At 39.1% G+C, this 10,000-nt stretch overlaps 4 pseudogenes; 1 reads left to right on the forward strand and 3 right to left on the reverse strand.

Moving 5' to 3' along the window:
• Positions 1–10,000, reverse strand: part of LOC137653814 (NADH-ubiquinone oxidoreductase chain 1-like) — a 24,318-nt pseudogene that overhangs the window by 13,220 nt on the left and 1,098 nt on the right.
• On the forward strand, positions 1,840–2,635 carry LOC137653810 (cytochrome c oxidase subunit 3-like; annotated as a pseudogene).
• On the reverse strand, positions 3,447–5,251 carry LOC137653809 (NADH-ubiquinone oxidoreductase chain 5-like; annotated as a pseudogene).
• Positions 8,757–10,000, reverse strand: part of LOC137653813 (NADH-ubiquinone oxidoreductase chain 1-like) — a 1,437-nt pseudogene continuing 193 nt past the window's right edge.

Here is a 10,000-nt window from a genome sequence, read left to right on the forward strand (position 1 = left end):
TTTTCAGTGAAACGTCCAGTTTTATTCTCCCTATTTATGCCCACTTCTATTGAGTGACAACATAACTACCCTCCGGCCGACCACAGATTCTCTGAGATTCCCCTAATTACTAACTATCTAAAATGGCAGATCATTGCATAGGATTTAAGCTCCTAGTAGGAAATTTATATTTCTTTTAGAACTAATGGCAACCTGAACTGCTCTAAACTTCCAAGACGCCGCTTCACCTCTCATAGAATAACTAATTTTTTTCCATGACCACGCTATACTAGTTTTAATCTTAATCACCACTTTAGTAAGATTCATACTTTCTTCTTTGTTTTTTAATTCGCTCACAAATCGATTCCTATTGGAACACCAAACCATTGAAACCATCTGAACGATCCTCCCAGCAGTTATTTTAATTTTTATTGCCCTTCCCTCACTTCGCCTACTTTATTTACTCGACGAAGTTAATAACCCTAACGTCACACTAAAAGTCATTGGCCACCAATGATATTGAAGGTACGAGTACTCAGACTTTCCTCAGGTAGAATTTGACTCCTATATAGTCCCAGAGGCAGAGGCTGATAACTCTAACTTTCGACTATTAGATGTGGATAATCGAACAATCTTACCCATAAACACTCAAATCCGAGTTCTAATCACCGCAGCAGATGTCATCCACTCTTGAACAGTCCCTTCTTTAGGGGTCAAAGTAGATGCCATCCCAGGACGACTAAACCAGCTTAGGTTCCAAATCAACCGGCCTGGACTATTTTATGGCCAATGTTCTGAGATCTGTGGAGCTAACCATAGATTCATACCGATTGTAGTAGAAGGAGTTTCAGTTAAATCTTTCTTAAACTGAATCTATGAACACAAAGAAGACTCCTCATTAGGTGACTGAAGATATAAGTGTAGGTCTTTTAACCCTAAAATGACGTAACCACCCGCCCCTAATGAAATTTAAAATTAGTTGAATTATAACATAAGCTTGTCAAGCTTAAATTATTAGATCCTAATATTTTAAAATTCCACAAATAGCCCCCTTGCTATGACTTAACCTCTACGCATTTTTTACAGCCATCTTCGCCCTAATCATTATTTTAAATTTTTATACTAAGCTTCCCATTAAGATCAAAACTTCTACTGTAAAAGCAGTTCAAACCCCACAACCTTGAAAATGATAACAAACCTTTTTTCTAGTTTCGACCCCCTTTCCAGGTTAGCTAACCTGCCCCTAAATTGAGCCTCAACAACATTAGCACTCTTGTTCATACCCTATCTCTACTGAGCCATGCCTTCGCGAGCTTCACTTGCATGATCCTCTCTCACACTAACACTACATAAGGAGCTAAAAATCCTTTTAGGGCCAGCCAACCCCGGAGGCACCCTTATCTTCGTCTCACTATTTAGACTCATTATATTTAACAATTTCTTGGGCTTAATTCCCTACATTTTTACAAGAACTAGACACTTAGTAATAACCCTCTCTCTTGCCCTTCCTCTTTGACTAACTTCAATAGTTTTCGGCTGGCTAAATCACACGAAACATATGTTTGCACATCTAGTTCCCTCAGGAACACCCATACCCCTAACCCCCCTAATGGTTTTAATTGAAACTGTAAGAAATATCATTCGCCCAGGAACCTTAGCGGTTCGACTCGCTGCTAATATAATTGCCGGGCACCTTTTACTAACCCTGCTCGGAAATACAGGACCGGCGTGGCCTAAAACCCTACTACCTATTCTCTTATTCTCCCAACTTCTCTTACTAATTCTAGAATCAGCTGTTGCTATTATTCAATCTTATGTATTCGCAGCTCTAACAACCCTGTATACGAGGGAAGTTAACTAATGCAAAAACACGGGTTCCCTGCATATCATTTAGTAGACGTCAGGCCCTGACCGCTCACAGGATCAATCAGAGCTATAATATTAACTACAGGCTTAGTAAAATGATTCCATCAATTTAATCCAGATCTTTTGATCCTAGGCTTACTCACTACCCTATTGACCATAGTTCAGTGATGGCGAGATATCACACGAGAAGCAACTTACCAAGGTCAACACACTGCTAAAGTAGTCAACGGACTTCGCTGAGGGATAATACTATTCATTACATCAGAAGTCTTATTTTTCTTCAGTTTCTTCTGAGCTTTCTTCCATAGAAGACTGTCCCCCACCATTGAATTAGGAATTTGCTGGCCTCCAGCTGGGATCCAATCTTTTAATCCATTCCAAATTCCACTTCTGAATACCGCCATTCTCTTAGCCTCAGGGGCGACAGTAACCTGAACTCACCATGCCCTAATCAGATCTAACTTTTCACAAGCAATTCAAAGGCTTGCCTTAACAGTTTCTTTAGGAGTTTACTTTACAGCCCTTCAAACCCTCGAATATTATGAGGCCCCCTTCACCATTGCAGACTCAGTTTACGGCTCTACCTTTTTTGTAGCTACTGGATTCCACGGACTTCACGTTATCATCGGGTCTGGCTTCCTCATAGTGACCCTATATTGCCTATACATGTGCCACTTTTCAGCCAACCACCACTTTGGATTCGAAGCTGCTGCCTGGTATTGACACTTTGTCGACGTAGTTTGACTCTTCCTTTATATTTCGATTTACTGATGAGGAGGATAATCCCATACCTATCTAGTATAATTGTACAATTGACTTCCAATCAATAAGCCTGGTATCTCCAGGATAGGTAATTCTAATTATCTTGACCATAGTCTTATTCGCCCTTGCTTTAAGAACAATTGTAATATTTATCTCTTCACTTTTATCAAAAAAAACTATTATCGACCGAGAAAAGAGATCACCATTCGAGTGCGGATTTGACCCTAAAGGATCTGCCCGACTCCCATTCTCTCTCCGATTCTTCCTCATTGCCATTATCTTCCTTATCTTTGATGTAGAAATCACGCTCCTATTACCCCTAGTAGTTGTTACCAAACTAACATTTATTAAAACCTGGGTAATTACTGGAACTTTTTTCCTCCTAATCCTTCTAGCGGGCCTCTACCATGAATGGAATCAAGGAGCCCTTGACTGATCTTCTTAACACTCTCCAGAGATTGTAGTCAACAATGATATTTGCCTTGCACGCAAAAGGTGCTATTAAGCTAATCTTGGCTGGGAAGCGAACTATCGCATTTAGTTTCGACCTAAACTTTGGCAACAACTGCCCCTAGCTTTTAGTTAAAACCAAAGTAGAGGTATTTCACTGTTAATGAACTTATTGAATTTAAATTCTAACTAGAGATAACTTGAAGGAGAAGAAGCTTCTAACTTCACTCTCAGGCAGTTTAACTCTGTCTTTATCTCTGTTATTATAGTGTAATAAACACACTACATTTTCATTGTAGAGCTAAAGGTACACTCCTTTTAAAAACACCCAGGGGTAAGAATACCTCCTTTACAGCTTCAATGTAATGCTCTTTATAAGTCTACCCGGGTTTAAATTATTAAAGATAGCCCCACCATTCAAACTAATATCACCAATAAGTAAATTTTAATCCTATTTTCTTGGACTACTTGTAGAACTTGCCTTAGCCCCCTTAAATTAAAATAAATTCCCTGGCCCCCGTAATATTCTGACCACCCCCTATCTCTAATTTGGTGGAAAAGTCCCCCAAGAGATAATCCCCCAGGAACCACCCCCAAGGTGGATAAAAAAGGCAAAAATCACATAGAACCAAAGAACACAGTCTTATGGTAAGACCCTAAAGATTTCAAATTACAACTTTCAGAAACTAAATTAAGTACATAGCCAATAGTCCCCCCGACTAAAGTTACAAATAACACAGACAATTTAAAGACAGGGGTTAAACAAATTATATAACAAGCAGGAAAAATCAACCAAGAAAGAGCTGCCCCACTTATGACTGCACCCAGCCTGAGCACTCTCATCGGTGTTCTTATCAAAGTATCCTCGTCTCTTACGCAAGAACAGCAACTCAAATTCCAAGACCCACTCAAGCTGTAATAAACAAGTCGGAACCTATAGCACACTGTCAAGCCTGTTGCCAGTCAATATATTAACAAACAAATTACATTTAATGGCCCCATAAATGCCACTTCTAAAATCAAGTCTTTAGAGTAAAATCCAGCTAAAAAAGGAATCCCGCACAAAGATAAATTGGCTAAGTTGATACACATAACTCTCAGAGGAAGACTGCCGACCAGATTACCCATATTTCGGATATCTTGAGTGCCCCCAACGTTATGAATAATAGAACCGGCACACATGAATAGGAGAGCCTTGAACAAAGCATGCGTCAATAAATGAAAAAAAGCTAACATGGCCCCGCCCAAACTTGGAATTCTTACTATTACCCCCAATTGCCTTAAAGTAGACAAGGCAATAATTTTCTTTAAATCCGTCTCGAAATTAGCACCCAAGCCAGCCATGAACATCGTAGTGCAACCAATTAACAATAAAATGTCTCTAATCAAAGTGCCAGTTAATCTGGGCCTAAACCGAATCAATAAATATACCCCCGCCGTTACTAAAGTAGAAGAATGCACTAAAGCTGATACAGGCGTAGGAGCTGCCATTGCAGCTGGCAGCCAAGCTGAGAATGGAATCTGAGCTCTTTTAGTTATTGCAGCAATAACAACCAACCAAAGCACCAAACTATTTTCTAAAGATCTTCCCCCAACATAAAAGAGGAAATTTCAACCCCCCAAGTCTACCATAAAAGCAATACCTAACAAAATAGCAACATCCCCCACCCGATTAGATAGCGCCGTTAATATCCCGGCAGCGGCTGACTTCTCGTTCTGGTAATAAATTACTAGGGCATAAGACACCAAACCAAGACCGTCTCACCCCAACAAAATCCTCACTAAATTAGGCCTTAAAATTAACATCAGCATCGACGCTACAAAGCCAAGCACAATGTATAAAAACCGGTTCATATTTCTATCCCCCCTCATATAACCCCCCCTATAATATAATACTATAGAAGAAATTAAGCAGACAAAAGATAAAAACATCAGAGATATTCAATCAAAAATTAAAGACATTTCAATTCTCACCCCGTTTAAACTAACCAACTCCCACTCTATAAAATAACTACAACCAGACTTCAAAAGCCCTAGCGAAGATCAAATCCCCCAAACTGCCACTCCTAAAAGAAAAACTATTCTTCTCTCAGCTATTTTAATATTTCATAACACTGCTCAAAATAAATATTATATCTTTGGCCCCACAAACCAATATTTTTTTCTTAAACTATTCAAGCTTTGAATTAGACAACAAACATGTACCCCACTAAAATTAAAATATTCAAGGGCAACCAATGAAGTATTAACACTAAATACTCTCGAACTTCGCCAGAACAACAAGAAAAAACAGATCTAAAGTACTTACCGTGCTGACTCAAAGAAAAAAGATAAAGAGTATAAGCTGCCCTTAAAAAAGATAAAAAGATCACCCCCAAACCGGCCCAAGATGACCACGAAATGACCCCAACAATTAAACTAACTTCTCCCAATAAATTTAAAGTCGGAGGAGCCGCCATATTTCCCACCCTTAAAGCAAACCACCAAAGACATAAAGTAGGTATAAACCTTAAAAGCCCCTTTCTGATAAATAGACTTCGCCTTCCCAGCCGCTCATATCTTACATTTGCCAAGCAAAAAAGCCCAGAAGAACACAGCCCGTGACCAACTATCACAGCAACTGCCCCGCAAACCCCCCACCAGCTGCAAAGTATCAGCCCATATAAAACTAAGCCCATATGAGCAACAGAAGAATAAGCAATCAAAGATTTTATATCCCCCTGACGTAAGCAAATCAGACTCACAATAATACCACCCACTAAACCCAAACTAATTCAAACCCAACTAAGACTAACTCCCACCTTAGAAAAAAGAGGACAAACACGAATTAACCCGTAGCCCCCTAGCTTAAGTAGGACCCCAGCTAAAATTATAGAACCAGCCACAGGGGCCTCTACGTGCGCCTTGGGGAGCCATAGATGAACTAAATACATAGGTAACTTTACTACAAAAGCCACCACCCTTGCGACATACCAAATCAAGCTTAAACTAAACTCTAACTCCGGACATTCCCTTAAACTTATTACTATGGTGCCGCCCAAGTTATACAATCTTAAAAAAGAAATCAACAAAGGAAGAGACCCGAATAAAGTATAAAATAACATATAAACACCGGCTTGCAGCCGCTCGGGCTGATAGCCCCAGCCTAGAATTAAAATTATAGTAGGGACCAAAGAACTCTCGAAACAAATATAAAACAACAAATAGTCTAAACATGAAAAAGTCAAAATTAAGGATAACAATAAAAATAAGTTAACAATTAAAAACACCCCCCTAAAAGTGAAACCTCGCTTAACCCCCTCCCTGGCCCCCAAAGCTAACGCCAAGATTCAAAACCTAAGTAAGATCAATAAATAACCGATCCAGTCAACCCCTAAACTTCAGCCGTATTGAAACTCCCCAAACCCCCTTAAACAGAGCACACTAAACAACAAACTACCTAAAAAAAGAGAAAGCTGAACAGACAGCCAACTATTGGAACACAAACTATAAAAACAAACTTTAACATCCTAAAATTCTAAACCTATTGAAATTATCCCTTCCATGCCTACGAACGATAGAAACCAACAAAGCCAAACCAAGGGCCCCCTCACAAGCGGCCAAAGTTAAAAAAAATATTAAAAAAAAGGAATCTCCCCCTAAGAACCCTACTACCCTAAGCATAAACCAAAAAATACTAACCATAATAAACTCTAAACTTAATAGTAAATTTAAAAGATGTTTTCGCTTCATCACAAATGCCAGAGCCCCACAACACAACCATACCAAAGGAATACAAACTCAAAGCCTCAAGATTACCATTAGCACTTCAGAAAGAAAGTTCACCCCTATCTTCAGTCCCCAAAACTAATATTTTACTTAAACTACTTCCTGATAGCTTCAATAGTTTAAATAAAACAATGGTCTTGTAAGCCGTAAATGAATTTTTATTCTTGAAGCTCAGGTCTCACCCCTGGATATCAACACTTATTTTTTTATCCCTAAGACTCTTATCGATAGCTTTTTGCTTCTCCTTCCTGACCCACCCCCTGGCCAGTGGCCTAGCGCTAATCATGCAAACTATTCTAGTTTGTAACACAGCTACTCTCATCTCAGGAATAAGATGGTTCTCTTATATCTTATTTTTAATTTTTCTAGGAGCTACTTTAGTACTGTTTATTTACGTAGCTTCCCTGGCCTCCAACGAAATATTTAAAATTAACTTTAAACTTACTATTATCCTTTTGTTACCCCTTCTAACTATCCCTGCCCTACTTTTCTCCGAAACTCTAATTCTACCTAACAAAGAAACTCTTGAAACATCTTTTTACTGGTCCCCCCAAGAAATTACATCTATCCAATTTAAATTAAATAGTATGTATAACCCCACTTCTGCCAACTTAACGGCAGTGATCATCCTATACCTTCTCCTATCTCTAGTAATTATTGTCAAGTTAAGATCAAGATTCTTTGGCCCACTTCGCCTCTCCTAATGGCAGCCCCAATCCGGAAATCCCACCCACTATTCAGCATCGCTAACGGAGCTTTAGTTGACCTCCCTACTCCAGCTAACATCTCTACACTTTGAAACTTCGGGTCCCTATTAGGACTTTGTTTAGTAGTCCAAATCGCAACTGGTCTCTTTTTAGCTATACACTATACTGCCGATATTACACTCGCCTTCTCTAGTGTAGCACACATTTGCCGAGATGTCAATTATGGTTGGCTGCTTCGAACTACCCATGCAAATGGAGCTTCTTTTTTCTTTATCTGTTTATACAGGCACATCGGACGAGGAATCTACTACGGCTCCTTCCTTTACATGCACACCTGATCAGTAGGGGTTATCATTCTATTCTTAGTAATGGCTACCGCCTTCTTAGGTTATGTCTTACCCTGAGGACAAATATCTTTTTGAGGAGCGACTGTTATTACCAACCTAATGTCTGCCATTCCTTTTTTAGGGACTGACCTTGTTCAGTGGATTTGAGGAGGATTCGCTGTTCATAACGCTACACTCACTCGATTCTTTACTTTCCACTTTCTTCTCCCCTTTATCGTGGCAGCAGCTACAATAGTCCACATTCTATTTCTCCACCAAACTGGGTCTAATAATCCCCTAGGAGTTTCCAGTCAACTAGAAAAGGTACCTTTCCACCCATATTTTTCATTTAAAGACATCGTTGGATTTATGGTTATATTAATAGCTTTAATCCTTCTCACTCTTTTAAACCCCTACCTACTAGGAGACCCAGATAACTTTATCCCGGCCAACCCCCTTGTCACCCCAGCACACATTCAACCTGAATGATATTTTCTCTTCGCCTACGCAATCCTGCGGTCGATTCCTAACAAGCTTGGGGGAGTAATTGCCCTTGTCATATCAGTGGCAATCTTATTTGTACTCCCGTTTACCCACAAAGCAAAATTCCGAAGACTGTCTTTCTACCCGCTCAATCAATTCATATTCTGAACCCTGGTCACTATTGTCGTCCTCTTAACATGAATTGGAGCACGACCAGTAGAAGACCCCTATATCCTTACAGGACAGATCCTCACAGGAGCGTACTTTTTATTTTATCTTATCAATCCCCTTACACTACTTATTTGAGATAAGCTAATAGACTGATTATTTAACTTTTAGGAAAGTAGATGTTTTGAAAGCATCTTAAAGAAGTTCGAATCTTCTAATAATCTAAGTTTATCCTCAATTTAGGGCAAGCTATATTAAAGCTACGTAACATAAAATTCTAGCTCCCCTGAAAAACAGACAATAATTTAAAGAAATGGGTAAAAACGTCTTTCAAGTCAAATACATCAGTTTATCGTAACGATAACGAGGAAGAGACCCCCGGACCCAGACAAAAAGGAAACCAATAAAGACCACTTTCAAGTAAAATCCAATCAACACCAAATTCCCCCCCAAGAATAGAATCCTAAACAATGTACTTAAAAAAAGAATCCTAGCATATTCTGCCATGAAAATTAAAGCAAATCCCCCACCCCTATACTCTGTATTAAACCCCGAGACAAGCTCTGACTCCCCCTCTGCAAAATCAAAAGGTGTTCGGTTACTTTCTGCTAGACAAGAAACGAACCAGAGGAACCCCAAAGGCCCAGCTACCAATATGAACCAGGAGTATCGCTGATAACTCTCAAATATGTTCAAATCCAAACCCCCCACTAAAAATAACAGTCTTAAGAGAATCAAAGCCAAGCTTACTTCATAAGAAATGGTCTGTGCAACTGCCCGCAGACAGCCCAAAAGTGAATACTTTGAATTAGAAGCTCAACCCGCCCCCATGGCAGAATAAACCCCAGCACTTATACAACATAAAAAAAAACAAGACCCCAAACTCAAATCTAAAAAAACCTGTCTCATAGGGCATAACTACCCAAATAGCTAAAGAAATAAATAAACTAAAAATAGGAGATAGATAATAAGGAACGAAATTTCTTAGAGTAGGAAAAGTTTGTTCTTTAGTGAATAACTTAACCGCGTCAGCGAACGGCTGTAACAGCCCCATGTAACCCACCTTATTAGGCCCCTTCCGAACTTGAATATACCCTAAGATTTTCCGCTCTAACAAGGTAAAGAATGCCACTGCCACTAAAACCATAATTAAAAGAATTAAATACCTAATAAATTTTACTAAAACTATCACAGCAAGTTTACATAGACTTACTATAACCTATAGTCTCGACACTATTTAAACGGATTCTAAATCCGACGCATAAATCTGCCAAAGTAATATTATACTTCATCTAGAAAAAAGAAACTCTCAAAAGCCCAATCCTTTCGTACTAAGACTTAAATTAAATTGATAAAAGATAGAAACCAACCTGGCTCACACCGGTTTGAACTCAAATCATGTAAAATTTTAAAGGTCGAACAGACCCACACGGCAAGCGGCTACACCTGCATGAAATTTTAATTCAACATCGAGGTCGCAACTACTTTCTT

The sequence above is a fragment of the Palaemon carinicauda genome, chromosome 14 (genome assembly GCF_036898095.1).
Source record: "Palaemon carinicauda isolate YSFRI2023 chromosome 14, ASM3689809v2, whole genome shotgun sequence".
Taxonomy (NCBI): Eukaryota; Metazoa; Arthropoda; class Malacostraca; order Decapoda; family Palaemonidae; genus Palaemon; species Palaemon carinicauda.